At 36.8% G+C, this 15,580-nt stretch overlaps 1 long non-coding RNA gene across 1 annotated transcript in view; it reads left to right on the forward strand.

Annotated features, from left to right (window-relative positions):
• Positions 1-9,461, forward strand: part of LOC118797361 — a 45,308-nt gene extending 35,847 nt beyond the window's left edge. Inside the window, exon 4 of the long non-coding RNA XR_005005933.1 lies at positions 8,649-9,461. This is a non-coding gene — a long non-coding RNA (uncharacterized LOC118797361). The remainder of the gene's footprint in view (positions 1-8,648) is intronic.
• Positions 9,462-15,580: the final 6,119 nt, after the last annotated feature.

Below are 15,580 nucleotides of genomic sequence, written 5' to 3' on the forward strand. Positions count from 1 at the left end.
AATTACCTCTGTTTTGATTGGTCCTGATTTGATCTTACCTCATTCAAAATGCAGTCTGGGCTGAAACACTCCTTATAACATTGTAAATAACAGTGTAAATGGGCAGGGCTAAACTACTATTGGCTGAATGGATGGATTTTTGCACATACTTCATCACAAAAAACAATTCATTTTAAACAGGCTGCTTTTGCACGTACATATGGACTGTCTGAACTGTAACAGTGCTTACAAAGGCTACTACATGAATGCTATTGTGCACTGATGGGCAAGCCCTGTCCTTGGTGATGAGCTGAATATACAGAAGCTAATGGGCTATTTGCACTCAAGCATTTGCATCATGAACTGGCCGAATAAGACGTCTTTTATATGGGTAACATACAGAAAGAGAGCAATGTCTGTGTGTGTGTTCTTACCATCGTCTTCCATCAGACACACACACACACACACACACACACACACACACACACTGCACACTGGGTGCCATTGTACCATCTCTCATATTTGCCCTGTGGGTCTCATTTCATGCTTTAAGGAAAGATAATGAAAAGCTGTGTGAAAAGTGCTCTATTAAAACGGTGCTTCAGATCAGAGAGAGCGCTCGTTATGTTCGTACAGGAGAGAGGACGGAGCGCGCCCTCATTCCGCCGTCTCTGGGGCTTCCCGCGGTCTGCCCACGGCCCAGCCCCGGCCTGACCGCTCCCTCAGAATGGCCACTGTCAGCACAATCCTGTCCACCCGGCTTACATCTATTGTACAGTCCAGTTTTGAATTTTGAAAGGAGCTGCATTGTTATTTAGTCTTTACAATTTATGAGGTTCTGGGAAGTTTGGTTGTTTAAGAAGTTTTAAAGGGCCAGCTGCTCTTTACATCATGTGAACATCTTATCAGAACTGGAAATATAACGTTTATAAAGCAATTTAAATTTAAACGTACCTAATATATTTGAGAGGGACAATTGGTATCAGGGGTGTCTGAGCTAGCTAAGTGTTTCTCTCAATGACAGGTAGGGGTAGTGGGAGGAGAATATTTTATTAATATTAGAAAAATTATAGATTTTTCCCATCCACTGGTAATGAAAACTCAGAAGACGTTTTAGAGGCCAAAAGCCATTACGTTACAAATCAAAGAAATAAGAATTTTGTCTTTTAAATGATATGATACGTAATGAATAGTGCTTCATATGACCACGGACAAAAAATTGATTTCACGTTGACTTTAAGAAAGCTGTTCTGGTGAGTTTATTTCACTACTATTTTTGTAGCACTGGAGTTTCAAGAGCAGATTGTAACTATCATAAGATTTTATATTGTATTAAATGTCATTGTTTTTATACCATTTAAAATGCTAGCTGCGCTTTACAGTGTGTGAATATCTCATGGTGAATGGTCAAAATTTGAAAAGCAAACCTCTACATTATATAAACAGTTTTTTTATATATATTAACATAAAAGTATTTTGTAATATAACATATAAATTATTTACTGTTATGAGAAGATAAAAATGTGCTGCTAACATTATATTAATATCTTCTTCTATAAAGCTACTGTTTCTAAAGATAAACTACAGATCAGAGTTCAATATGTAGCACTTCAGCTGATATTTATTATGAAACTGTAAGAATGTGCTGTAAGAAAGCACAGTTGTCTTTGGTCAAATCAGCCAAATGTTTAATAAATTACGTATAATTTATTATAGAGCACATTTAAATCAACTGTACAGTATAAGTAGGATAAACAGAACAAAATACACGTCTAATAAATTTCCTTAAAGCGTCGTCTCTGGTGAAAGTTTGTTTGCTCAGAGTTTTGGTCAGAAAGAATTTCTGGGGTCTAACGGACAGGCAGTGACCCCTAGCCCTGGGACCTGGTTCCCATAGCCCGGGGCGGGCTGGGCTGGGCTCCACGCTCTATTGCCACGGCTGTCCTGGCCCACCCATTCACGGCTCAGTCACGGCCTCTTAAAGCTCGCCACAATCTCTTGATTCAGCCGAGGTGTGATCCAATGACATGTATTTTTAATGAGGGCCTACGTCTTTGTTGGAAAGACACAATATCCAGGCAAAGGAGGGGGTTTGGGAGAGGAATGAGAACACACACACATTCACACACACACAGAACTCACTTACTCTCACTCTGTCCTCCTTTTTTAACCATTCTAGTCTCCCTCTCTTTCTTTCTCTCTCTTGGCTTCATCAGTTAGCTGTGGAGAAAGACGACAGAAAAAGAAAAAAAAAATAGAAGCCCAGAATAGAAAAGGCGCACACTAAACTTCTCTTCACTTTCTGCACTTGCTTCCACAGCGCACTCACTTAGAATGATAATATCATCAGGAAACCAGCCTGCAAATGCTAATGATGGAATGGCTTTGTCAGATATTTATCATTGTATGTTCACTCTCATGTTAAAGAAAATGTTATCAAATTCACACAATTTAGATTGATGAGTCAAGATGTGTTTAGTGGACAAAAATGGTTTTTAACTGTTTGTCCACTCTTCTTACCAAAGCCCCTTTCACACTCAAAACGTGGGACATTATCAAGACCCTTCTACCAGTAATATTCAGGCTTTGGATTAGTCACCCATGCAGCCCTTAAACTGTATTTTACCAGGATGCCTACATTTATGATGATGTTCTCAGCATGAAAAGCCAACAACACACTGATTTCTGAATTATGCACCAAAATACACTCCTGTGACTTTTTTCTCTTGTAAAAACAGAAAACTCAACCATAAAAACACCTTTGTTGGCATCACTTTTACACAGTTGTAGCCATGCACACACGTAGGGTTTATTTTTGCTGCTCCTTCATAAATTCATGTACAGAATTCCCTTTATTGTTTTCATTCGCACAACTAAACGAAAAAAAAAAACAAGCACCACTGAAACATTCAGCTTATCCAGGTGTAATCTAGATGTCTTTGTATTTCTTGGTAATGTATCGGCTTCTGTTCACACATGAACCCGCGTGGTTTCATATTATCATCATATTAGGTCTCATACAGGTAAATTGTCATGTCAACTTTATCTGGATTTAGACTCTGGCTTGCATTCTTACTCAGCCCGTTCTTGTTTAATTACTGTTAAATTCCAGGGATAAAAGTGCATGGGTGAAAGGGGCTTAACAGTATCTCACACAGTGCCATAAACTGCGGACGCAAGTTTATTTGAACAACTGAACAACTCGATAATTGAGCCAAATGTGTGATAACTTAGGCACGCAGTTTGGACAATGGATGGTTATAAGCTTCCATTACTGTTAGCTACATTAGCCTCATAGATTCTGTACAAAATGAAAGAAGAGAACCTTAGAGATCAAACATGTCTTGGCTGATAGACTACATTTGGTATTCTATGGGAGGAAGAAAAAAATGCTTTTAATTTTGATACATGTTACATGATTCCACAACATTCTGGACCATGTCTATTGGTCCATTCATCATGAAATGTTCACACAGTGTAAATGGCAGCTGGCATTTTCAAATGGTATAAAAAATGAAGGAAAAAACAGTGATGACATTTTTAAAACCCAAAATCTATGTTGTATTTAACTGTAGTAAGCATCACACAGCCACAAGATAATAGCAATCTTGTCTATATTTACACAAGGCTTAGAAAGCCCATATCATGGAAAATGGTGTTTTATTCACTTCTACTGAAATAAAAGACATTAATGTAGTACGTAAAGATTGTTAAAGTTTCAAAACCTACCATTCACTGCCTAGTCCATGCAGTCCATATATGGAAACTAAGCTACAAATACAACCAGTCTGTCATGTATTGCCAACTCATTTACATATATCTGCCTATTCAGCTTATAGAAGTTTAACCCCACCCATTCATGCTGAAGTTATAAGGAGTGTTTCTGCCTGGACTGCTTTTTGAATGAGGCACTTCTGTGCATCATACCAATACGGGGAATCAGATTTTATTTTAAATTATATATCAGTCAGAAACAAAAACACCCTGTTTAATCCTAAGAGATACAGAGAGGCTGGACATGGTAATTTGAAAATGAATTATGACTGTTTTAATCATATAAACTCACACAAATAAGTGGACCACAGGAAAAATAATAATAAATCACATAAAAATATAAGACATGGGCTCTGTAATGGAGGCAGCCTAAATTCAGGCCAGAGGTTCAAATAAAAACCTGATCCTCACACTAAACACCCCCCTACACACACGCGCACACACACACACACACACACACACACACACACATACACTCAAGCTGTGTCTCTTACCCTGACACAGACATACACACAAAACTACACACTTGCACCCAGACCCCCCCCACACACACCCCCAACGGCCCATTCAAATCTTTCTCCCACACTTGTACCCAGACACCCTGCTACTTCTCCTAAATCCAAGTCTACCACCCCCACACACTTGCACCCAGACACCCTTCTGTCTCCCCCCAACTCTCTCATAGCCCTGACCAGACACCCCTCCGACCCCCCAACAAACACACACAGACTCCCTCCACCCCTTAATTGTGAATATATTACACTAATAGAACAGCCATTGGCAGACGCCTTCTGTCTGGCCTAGTCTTACTCTATGAGCACAGCAGACTTCATTTATACTTATGCAGATGTTAGAGATTTATTACATATAGCAGCTAACCTGCTACAGGCACAAGCCTCGACTGAACTGAAAAAAAGTGCCGCACTCCATTTGCTTGACTCAAATGTGTACATGAATAAAATATGAAACCACATTTTTGTCTTCATGTACTTTTTGCAATAACTGTGCTGGTGTAATATACTTTATTCATGTGGAAATGATGTACAGTCGCATGCAAAGGTTTGAATGTCCCTGGTCAAACTACATTTTCCTATTTTCTAAGTGAAAATTCTAAGTGAAAGTTAATACATCCTCTACAAGTAACAGACTTCAATATGGTGTTTTTCTGCAAATTTTCGTGCATGATTTCAATTTATTTGTGTAAAAACTTTTGCACATACATTATTTTATGTTTTTAAATATTTGTGCCTTAAAATGTGCAAAAGTGTGTTTAAGTAGGTTTTAACTAACTGTCACGTAGAAAATCAACAACACATCAATTCATCCTTGGTACTTTTGCACATGCAAGATTTACTTTTTCCCAAAATGATAAACTCAGCAAATAAATGGTACATGTGCATAGAATTTTCCAGAAGTATATTCCATGTAGAGTGGTAATGTGTTTTCACTAAGAAAATCAAAACATATTATTTGAACAGGGATGCCTGAACTTTTGCACATGCCACTTTATCATGTTTTATTTTTCCCCAACAAGTTAAATTTAGCAAATAAATAGCAAATGTGCATTAAAATGTGCAGAAGTGAATTCTCTTATTTTCACTCAGAAAATCAACAAAACATTTAATTTGACCATTGGTTTGCAACAGCGACATCATTTGAATGAATTAAATGTAATGCATCACTTTTTTGTGTACAGTACTGGACGTGTCTTTAATGTTGGATCAGACTGTCTGCCACACTGACCTTTCTGCAGTTAAACGTGCTGGTACTCTGGAGGCTACAGTAATTAATAGGGATGTAAATCAGGGACCTTCCAACGATTTGATTCAATCACAATTACAATTCTTTGGGAAATTATTCAGTGCATCATTAAATTTCAGATTTCACCAAGATTAGATATGATTTAATTATTTTAGTATGATGAATAATTTTATAAGTATCACTGTATATTGTAAGAACAAATAATTGTGATGTGAAGAATTACTCACAAAGCACTGGAATAAAGACAATAAAACACATCAAGCTTGTTTGGATTTTTACATTTGCCAGAGGTTGTTATTTTGGCCAAAAAGTGACAAAAAGAAAAATTCAATATTATGATATCATTCTTTCTGACATTCCAAATGTATGCACCACTTTTAGAGTGATGTATCATTCTCAGGCTATTTTTTACTGTGAAAAGGCCAAAACCAGCCATGCTTTGTTTTTAGTCTACTGTGTAAATAGTTCTTTTGAGTATTTGATTATTCACTGTATTTTACAATAATTCTGCATTTTACACTCCTAGTGATTAATTATATGCTGAGAAAAACTAGGAAGGGGCTTTTGCATGGATGGAGAATTCTTTCTTTACTAAGGATTAAAACACAAATACGTTAGGCACTTCAAAAAGAGAACACTTGCTTTTATTAGGAGATTATACGCTGTACCACTGACGTCTTTAGATCAGACGTTTAGACTTCGTCTGCTCACTTTAACAGCATAATTGTCATGAAAAGACTCCCGTCATACATTCATCTTTAGCTGCACTGAAGAACGTGATGCATAGAATTTACTTAAATCAAATGTCCGCATGAATAAAATACAGTACTGTGAAAAGTCAATTTAATTATGGTATAAGTGTTTATTTGATCAGAAAAATACTAATATTTGAATAAATACAAATAGCATTAATGAGTAGTGATTTTACGTATGTTAATGTGTTAAAACGTTCCATTTCCAAACTTTCAAGCCTAGCATTATTTATAGTTATCAATCAGTACCTCGTTTGGTTAATCAATGCTTCATCATATTAAATCAGCTGTGCTGGTGACGGATTTGAAGAAACCAATGAGACAGCTGGGAGCATTGAGGAGAAATCTGGAGCCAAACTTTGTTCCTCAAACAAGCTCACAAAATATTAATTTCCTTTTAGAAAAGGAGAAATTATTGTTCCTTTTAACAATATTAATATTTGCTTGCATTTACTCTAAAGGTGTTTTTTTACTAACAAAACCACATTTACTGTCCAGATAAATGGCTTTAAACTATGTGCTTAGGTGCCGAAGACTTTTGGACAGTGCTCCTATTACTACATCACAACAGCCTTTCAAATTAACTTTTGGCAATAAAAGTGTTGATATAATGTATTTATTCATGCAGAAATTATGTACACATTTCAATCAAGTCAATTCAATGCATTCCTTTGTTCAGCAAAGCTTTCATGACATAAAGACAATTGAAAAGGCAAATCTTACACATGTGCCAGTACTGTCTGAAGTTTGAGTGCACGTGTGGGTGCTTGTGTCTGTACGTCTAGTTTTGCTGTCCCACGGGCCGTGTTAGTTTGGTCCCAGTGGATTTAATTTCGTCCCCAATACCCCCCCGCACACTCCCGAAATGAGAGGTCACACAGAGGATCCAGACAGAGTGTGCGGTGGGGCCAGACAGTCTGTGCAGTGACCTGTGCCTAAATAGAGACTTAGAGGTCACCAAGTGAGTCTGTGGGTGTGTGTGAATGGAGACTATGATATCATGATTTTCTGATGATATGTGGTAACTTTTATTTCAAAAACAGGTGAGATGGTGCAGTGTTGTTGACCACACCACCTTAGCGAAACTGCCTTATTTTGCTTATATGGCATTTTCCTGTCATTCCATGCACAATTTCTACCTAGTTTAACATATTGGGAAAGATATACAGCATAAAATGTGACATTCTTTTTGCACACTTTCTGTTTTTTTCCCCCAATATGTTTAGTCCAGCAAATAAACAGTAATTCTGCACTAAAATATGTGTTCAATGTAGAGGATGTGTAGCCTACTTAGTTTCACTTCAACACAATATGCAATCTGACCACAGTGACCAAACGTTGGCACAGGTAAAAGTTCTCAAACAGAACATCATCAACGCCTGTCGTGCCAACCTTTAACAAAAAGACCCCCTAAAATCACAATCTCTACAACTTAAAAGTGACTTCAGAAAGAAAGGTTAGCATAGGTGCTCAAAGCATAAGCCCCGCCCCTCTCTGCCCACTTTACTCTGATTGGATACAGCCAAACGCCTACTTTTGATCAGTGACAGTGGCAAATAACAGACCCTTGGAAAAGACTGGGGGGTGTATTTAGGGTTGCAGTTTCAAATAGTATTTGTTTCACTTATATAGTGTTTTTACTAGCAAAACATTAATTTCCTGCCCAGATAAATTGTTTTAAACAATTTTCCTGGCTGGTCTTTTACACTGTGCTGTGTATGACAGGCACTTACAGTCATATGCAAAAGTCTGAACACCCCTGGTTACCAATTCTCTAAGCAAAAATACTCTACTTTAAATACCAAATGATTAAATATTGGATTTTTCTGCAAATTTTATTGCACAGTTTCTATTTAATTGCTGATTTCAACATATTGGAAAAAAAAAAAAAAACGTTCAGTATAAAATGTGCCAGAACATTTGAACAGGCCTCATTCTGTCTGATATGCCAAATTCAACAAATAAACAGTAACTGTACATTACAGCATTAATGTAAAACATTAAAACATATGCATATGACTGTTTTTAGGCCAGTAAAATACACTCATAAGCAGCTGGACTGATTTGATGACAACTTAACAATGAAAACATAAGCAATATCAGGGAATAGTCTTTTTATGTGTAATGTTCACTGAGGTCTGCAAATAATTCTTTAACCAGTAAAAGTCCACACAGTTGCTGTAATAACAAAATTGTGGTGTGTTTAAATGCTAGTGGTGGTATTTGAAAGCCTCCATTGTTGCTGGGCCACAAACTAGCCTGAAACTTGCACCAGTGCCTGTATGAAATAAACTATTAAAATGAGTCTGTCTGATACAATGACCTCATTCTGTTACCCAAATGAATCGCTCACGTCGGACTGTTTTGCTTCCTTACCCACAGATCGCTCACTGAAGGGATGCTGAATTAAGACTGAAGAGTAGACTGACCGGTCCTTCTGGAGAGAGAAAAACAGCACTGAACACAGTGACAATGCTGATGACAGTGATGTCCGACAGCTCTTGTTCAGGCCCGGCACTGGCAGAAGAAAACAGCTATCAGACGTGCACTGCAGGACTGTGTTGAGTTTTTGTGAAATGTACACAACCTCAAAAATGAGTTTCTGTTGAATGTCTTACCTTTGCTGCTGAGGTTCTTTCGATTTATACCTAAACCTAAAGTCTGGATATTTCATGACATTTCTGTTGCAGTGTAAACAACAGAGGACTGTGGACAATCTGCAAAAGGTAAGTAGACAAAAAGAGGTAAGTGAGATACATGCACAAATCTATTGTTAGGTTTTTGTTTTTGGAATGTTCATACTCAGCACCAGCTTATGTATATGTATTTTATATAATATTAAGGAATAATGTTTACATGTGGCTATTTCTATATAACTCCATTATGGTGGTACTTCTGAATGCTTTTAGTTCTTGCTGCCTCCTCAGCACATCAGTAACAGTAAATATATCATACATAATCGCATCGCTGTCCAAAGAAAGACATGAATCTCCAAAAGAGCAGCTTTACAGGAGAAAGGGAAACATTCTTAACTTTTAATGTAAGGACTGTTCAGAGGTTTTAGTCTAATTCATTTTGGCTCATTTCTACTGGTCCACTCACTGTAAAATTTTCAAACATTGTAAAAGACAACTGCTGTGTTCAAATGATATAGAAAAATAAAAACTGAAACATTTTTTGAACAGTGATGATAAAAGCTTCTTTTAAAATTTCTGTCTTAAACCTGTTTTCAATAAAGTTTGGAATAAAGATTCTGCAGTGTGTGCTTCTGTTCATTTGAATAAAAGGGAATATGTAAAGGGAAAAAATATAAGTACATGAAAAATGGTTAGGCAGTATGATGACTGTAATTATTCCAGTGTGAATCAAATTGGAATGGATATACAGCATGTAGTATGTATTATGTAAATCAGTACTAGTCAAAAATCCTGTAATGCACCCCAGTGTGTGTGTGTGTGTAAAAGGAAAGAGGAGATGAATATGCCTTGAATAACACTTGTTCAGGCTCACTGCTCTCCTCTTGGGTGGGCTTGCTAAATAGGCCCAAAGTGCACTGAACTGGTTGAGTGGGGTAAGCACTTGCATCTGGTTTTAGACACGCACATAGACTATACCCACACACACACACACACACACACCCTACATTAAAAGACAGCATGAATCGCCATACTTGGTCTACTTGGTTAATCTTGTTAGGATCTGAGTGGCAGTGTTCACCCAAATAAGGTTTATTTATCCTGACTAAATTAAAGCTGCTGGGCCTCTACTGTGATGGGCTCTGAACAAAGTTTGGTCAGACTTTTCAATGGGCTAATTTGATTAGCAGAAGAAAGGATTAGAGGCCTGTTTGATCAACTCCTAACAAATTATGGAGTTGAAATGAGCACAAAAACAGATTAAAAGAAAAAAAGAGAATACAGAAAAGATACAATAGAATTTATCACAGGATTTCTACAACAGTCTTATAATAAACTTGGACACAGATTACAAAACCACAAACGTGTTATAGACAATACTATAAGAACACTACACAAAGTGAAAAACCACACCAAGTTAGATGTAACTAACTAATACGTTATAGCTACAGCATTAAAGAAATTTCTTATAACTTAGTATTTCTTTCCGTGAAAGGGATATAATTTGTATGGGGTATTAAACGAAAAAAATCTCTCCTGTGTAATTTTAGTAGGCTGTTGATATTTCTGTTAGCATCTTTAGCGAACCATATTCCGTTTATAAGCCTGCTAGCAGGTTTTAAGTCGCGTTCAGGTCTTTTTTTTTCATTTGTAGAGGAAAAATAATATCTATAAGAAATTTGTATTCTTGTTTTCCGTTAATTTCATGGAGATTAAGTGTATGTGGGAGAGGTGGAAACGTCAAACTGGTAAAACTGCAGCGTAACACATTTCAGTTCATTCAGGGGAAAGAAGAAAATAATGTGAAAACTTACTAACGAACAAACCGCCGTGCACTGTCACCTTAGAACTGAAAACAGCGCCTGACGAAAAAGCAGGAAAGTTCAGAGAAAATGTCGAAATTATTGAATTACTTTGTAGGAGATTCAAGATAATTTTTCCAAATCTGGAAAGAATTTAAAAAACGAGAAAAGTGGAGCCCATTGGACACGAACGCATTTACACCAACAAGCAGCAGCTAACTGTATCGACAGGGGACCTTAGCGGGACTTTTAATTACTGCCAAAATTTAATGCGTTTTTAAAAATCTGATATATAATAATTTAAAATTAGGTTAAACAATTACCAAAAGAACCACACTCATTATGCTTTCCACAGTGTTAAAATGTTCCCATTACGGATAAATGATTTAATATATATTTATACATATATACATATTTAAAGAAACACCATTTATAAGGCTTTTATTAAAATAATATATAATTACACTATGATTCATTTTCTATGAACATTTCATTATTAGGGGTATGCTATAGAATAGCCTTTCGTAAATTAGTGGAAAATTAGCCATTTGGCTAAATCTGGCACATTTTACGTCATGAAACAATGATGCTGATAACTGCGCACTGTCACTGTTCAAAAACAAATAAAGTAAATATTTTTTCCTCAAAAAAAAAACAAGGTAATATTTTACACGTTTCCTCTAAATTACCACATAAAATTTCTCACACCTATTGTTCATAACCACACACCCTCTTTAAGGCAAGAACAACACTATGGCAGGTTTTGCCCACTGGCCTTTCAAATGGGCAAAATGGAGACTGTTTACCTCTCAGCCAGGCCACGCCCTCTAATAATATTCCCCAATCCCCTGTATGCCCAGGTTTTACATCACTTCCACATCACTTCCTGAGCAAAAGATGAACCAATAAGCCACATCATGTGTTACTGTAGGGTGAAGACGGGTGCAGTGCTGAGATGTGAAAGATCAGATGCTGAGAAATGCAGCTGCACAATTGATAATACAGTGTGGTTCTCATGTCATTTCCACACTGGGGTTGACCAATAGCCCCCCTTACATCTTACACAGTAAATTACGGTGGAGGAATATCAATTTGTGGAACACTCCCCCCTAAAAATAACAGTAAGAGACCCTTATACAACAGTAGCCTCTTTTTCTAAACACCTTTAAATTTACATCTCATAACCAGGTGATCAGCAGAAGGCCTCCATCAGCATGTTCGTCAATAAAAGTGGAGATATTTCTATTGATATAGAATAATATGATTGAGAGAAAAAAAAACATTATAATAGTAAGAGATATATTAGTATGAGATCTATTATAATGGCACAACATACCTTTCCATTCTCCTCAGATAAAATGAGGCTTGTTTAGTTAGAAGGGAAGATGCAGTGGGGGAGATGGCGCATGTGTATGTGGGCATGTGACCCGTCCGCAGTGCTGTAAATTATTCATGAGAAATTTGAATACATGCAAATACATTTTCCCTTCATCTGGCACCGTTCCAAGTACCTATGGCAACCGCATCCTCTGGCTCCACCCACTGTATGCCCTGTGGTGTGCATAAACCCACCCCCACACAACAACAGCTTCTAGCTCACCTCATCTTCTATGCCCTATACCTTTGTTCATTCGAAGGATCCCTGAAGTTAAGGCTAAAATGGGAGCCCAATTAATTTGAGGTAAATTAAAAGAAATTCAGAGCTGGTTGGAGGTTTTTTGCGCTGCATCTTCTATTAATACACCACTTACCTCCATATTTGACTTCTAATAATATCTGCTGTACCCATCAGGGAATATGAACTGACCAGACAGAGTAAAGCAGTAACACATGGCCCGTTCTGGCTGCACATTTAAAATGGACTGAACATAATGACTGACCACATATAAACATACTACATTATCATTATAAGCTTCAGCAGCAGTATTGAGTACCATCTCATACACCTACGCCAGCAGTTCAGTATGGAGCATTCAGGAAGGTCTACGTGAAGGTCAAGTTCAGGTCACAGGCAGAAACAAGGGTCCACTTATCGTTCACTGTTATGGAGCGCCATCTAGTGGCATATTGGAGAACACGTTATATGTGAAAAGCATTAGCAGAAGCCCTTTTTTTTCTTCAGTTTAACTTTGAATTGTCCAAGGGGAACTCCATCGATTTTTCAAAATTTCTATATGATTAAATGGTTGAGATGTAAACAAAAAGTAATTTAGAGTGGTTTGGTGTGAAATGCTCCGTTCTGAAGAAACTTGTCGAGTCAGAATTGTTTACAGTGGTAGTGATAGGAACCAGACGTCTGAAGAGTTTGATGTCTCTAAAAGCTCCCTCACAGAAAGTTATTACATTATATGGTTTTGAATACACTGTCTGATGTCTGGGACATTGTTTTATGACAGTTTTGTAATAACATTTTAGGATAAAATTAATTTTAATCCATTCATGGCGGAGGGGTATATGCAAGGGCATTTTGAGGCAAAATAGTCCCCAAAGAAAACTTATATTTTTAGTTTTATGACTATCTTACCATCATTAACATTACAGGTAAAAACTCAGAAGGCAAATGTAGGTGCACTGGTGCTTCTGGATAGTAAATAAAATGGCTATATTTGTGTTGTAGATATCGGGACTAACGGGTGGTTCCTTTCACCTCCACTGTAAAGCAATCAGAATCAGTTTTTCTCTGCAACTGAACCATTTCACATCAAGACTTTGTTCATATCTCAACCACTAAATTGCACAGAAATTTTGAAAAATTGGTGGAATTGCCTATTAAGTTATTTTGACCTGCTAATATTGTACTTCTGCTCAAGCTGTTCCTTGGAAAGGTACTTTTAATTTTACCTGAGTCATTATTTCACTGAAGTAACAGTAATTTGAGTCCACAACATATGATACTATGTACAAATGGATAATGAGCGTTTTTCAAGCTTAAATATATTAATTTGAAGCTCACCATTAACTTAGTACATGTTTTTCATCGCAAGGAAAGAAAGAATGTTTTTAGATATATTCTTTAAGAATACTTGCATGTTTAAATATTCATGCAGACCATTATGAAGATCCATCTCAAGTATCACTAAAAGTATTATGAGTCCTTCAGCATGCCCATATGTGTGTTTCCACATTAACATTACATATATAGAGAATATCTATATATATAGAGAGAGAATATGCTAAACACGGTGTGGAAAAAATCCCTGCAGATTTCTTTGAAAAACTGAATTCAAGTCTCCTGAAAAGACCAGAAGAGAAGCTATAATAAAGGCTGAGGGCTGAGACACTAAATACTAACATTGATATTATATTTAGTTGTCGAGAATTCTGTGTAGTCTTCTGTTTTTTCTGACACTTAACTTGTACATATATATGAATTTAAATTATATATACTTTTTTAAATATCAGCTTCACTTATGACATTTTGAACTTTGTAGTTCTACAATTACAGACTGTACTCTATCTGTTTCTGCATACATTGTTAGCCCCCTTTTACCCTGTTTTTCAACGACCAGGACCCCCACAGGACCACCACAGAGCAGGTATTATTTGGGTGGTGGATCATGCTCGGCACTTCAGCACTGCAGTGACACTGACGTGGTGGTGGTGTGTTAGTGTGTGTTGTGCTGGTACGAGTGGATCAGACACTCAGACGCTATTCTATGTATACACACACACACACACACACACACACGTGACTGAATCTGTAATTGTGAAAGTCATAAAAAGTGACGTATGACAGGTTTTTTTGTTACTCAACCACCACTACAGGAAAAAATTGCTCCAAAAATAGAATATCTAATCTTAAATCCAATCACAAGTTCAAGTTAGGGTTTCAGTCTTTTTCATAGCAACTGCTTATTTGTGCTGTTAATAAAAACATGTAACAGAAACAGTTTTAGGAGATATGTTCTTGCAAAATACAGAAAACTAAATACAGAGGCACTGAGTTTAGTGTAAAGGGTGTTGGATGTTCTGGTATGAAATTAACCCCTTTTATAACAGGGGTGTAAATGTACACCTTTCATAATTAATAACCATCACTGTGCTCCAGTCTTTGGTAAACTGAACAAAGGCAAACCCACTTAACTGTGGTCAAGTGGGGACATCTAGTGGATGGTATACTAATTTAAGTGCAACAATCATTAGAGATGCATGTGCTTATGATAAATGATTTGGTTGTGTTTCATTAGCTCATTTGAGTGAATCAAGTCATTTTAACTGATCTTAGCACAATATGAAGTAATCAATACAGTGGTACATGAAATATTTGAAATAATTGTCAGTGTGCATGAATTTCAATAGGATAATCAATCTGGGCAAATTTTTAGCAACACCACCAACACACAGAGATTACAGTCTCATTAGTTTAATGTACATTCACTTGGCACAATACCTTAAAATTTACAAAACCAGTCTTAAAGCCTCAAAATCAGTCATCTTAGTGAGAGATTAGATCAATCAACTTGGGGAAATCACCAACATCTGAAACAGCGAGGTTATTACAGACAGATGAATGATTAACATCACCATCAAGTGAGTTTACCGATACACTGTAAAACCTCTCCATCCCTAAAGAGTGGCATGGTTATATTTAAAGCATTACATATAATTGTAATGACAATATTAGAAAAACGTTTAATAGGCCTCTTGGATGTGCAGACTAAAAGCCAAAAAAATACCACTACACGAGATAAAACAAGTCCACGATTCATGAACTGTGCTTTGGTGTAAGCGTGATTGTCTGTTAGTAGGACTGTTATGTTAAGGGAAGTTTTTAAAATGACATTTTCATTTCATTTTTTTCAACAATCAACTCTGACCTCCTTGACAATATTTGTGCGGATGGGACAATGGTCAAGGCTCATAGAGTACATCATAA

The sequence above is a fragment of the Colossoma macropomum genome, unplaced genomic scaffold, assembly GCF_904425465.1.
Source record: "Colossoma macropomum unplaced genomic scaffold, Colossoma_macropomum, whole genome shotgun sequence".
Classification (NCBI taxonomy): Eukaryota; Metazoa; Chordata; class Actinopteri; order Characiformes; family Serrasalmidae; genus Colossoma; species Colossoma macropomum.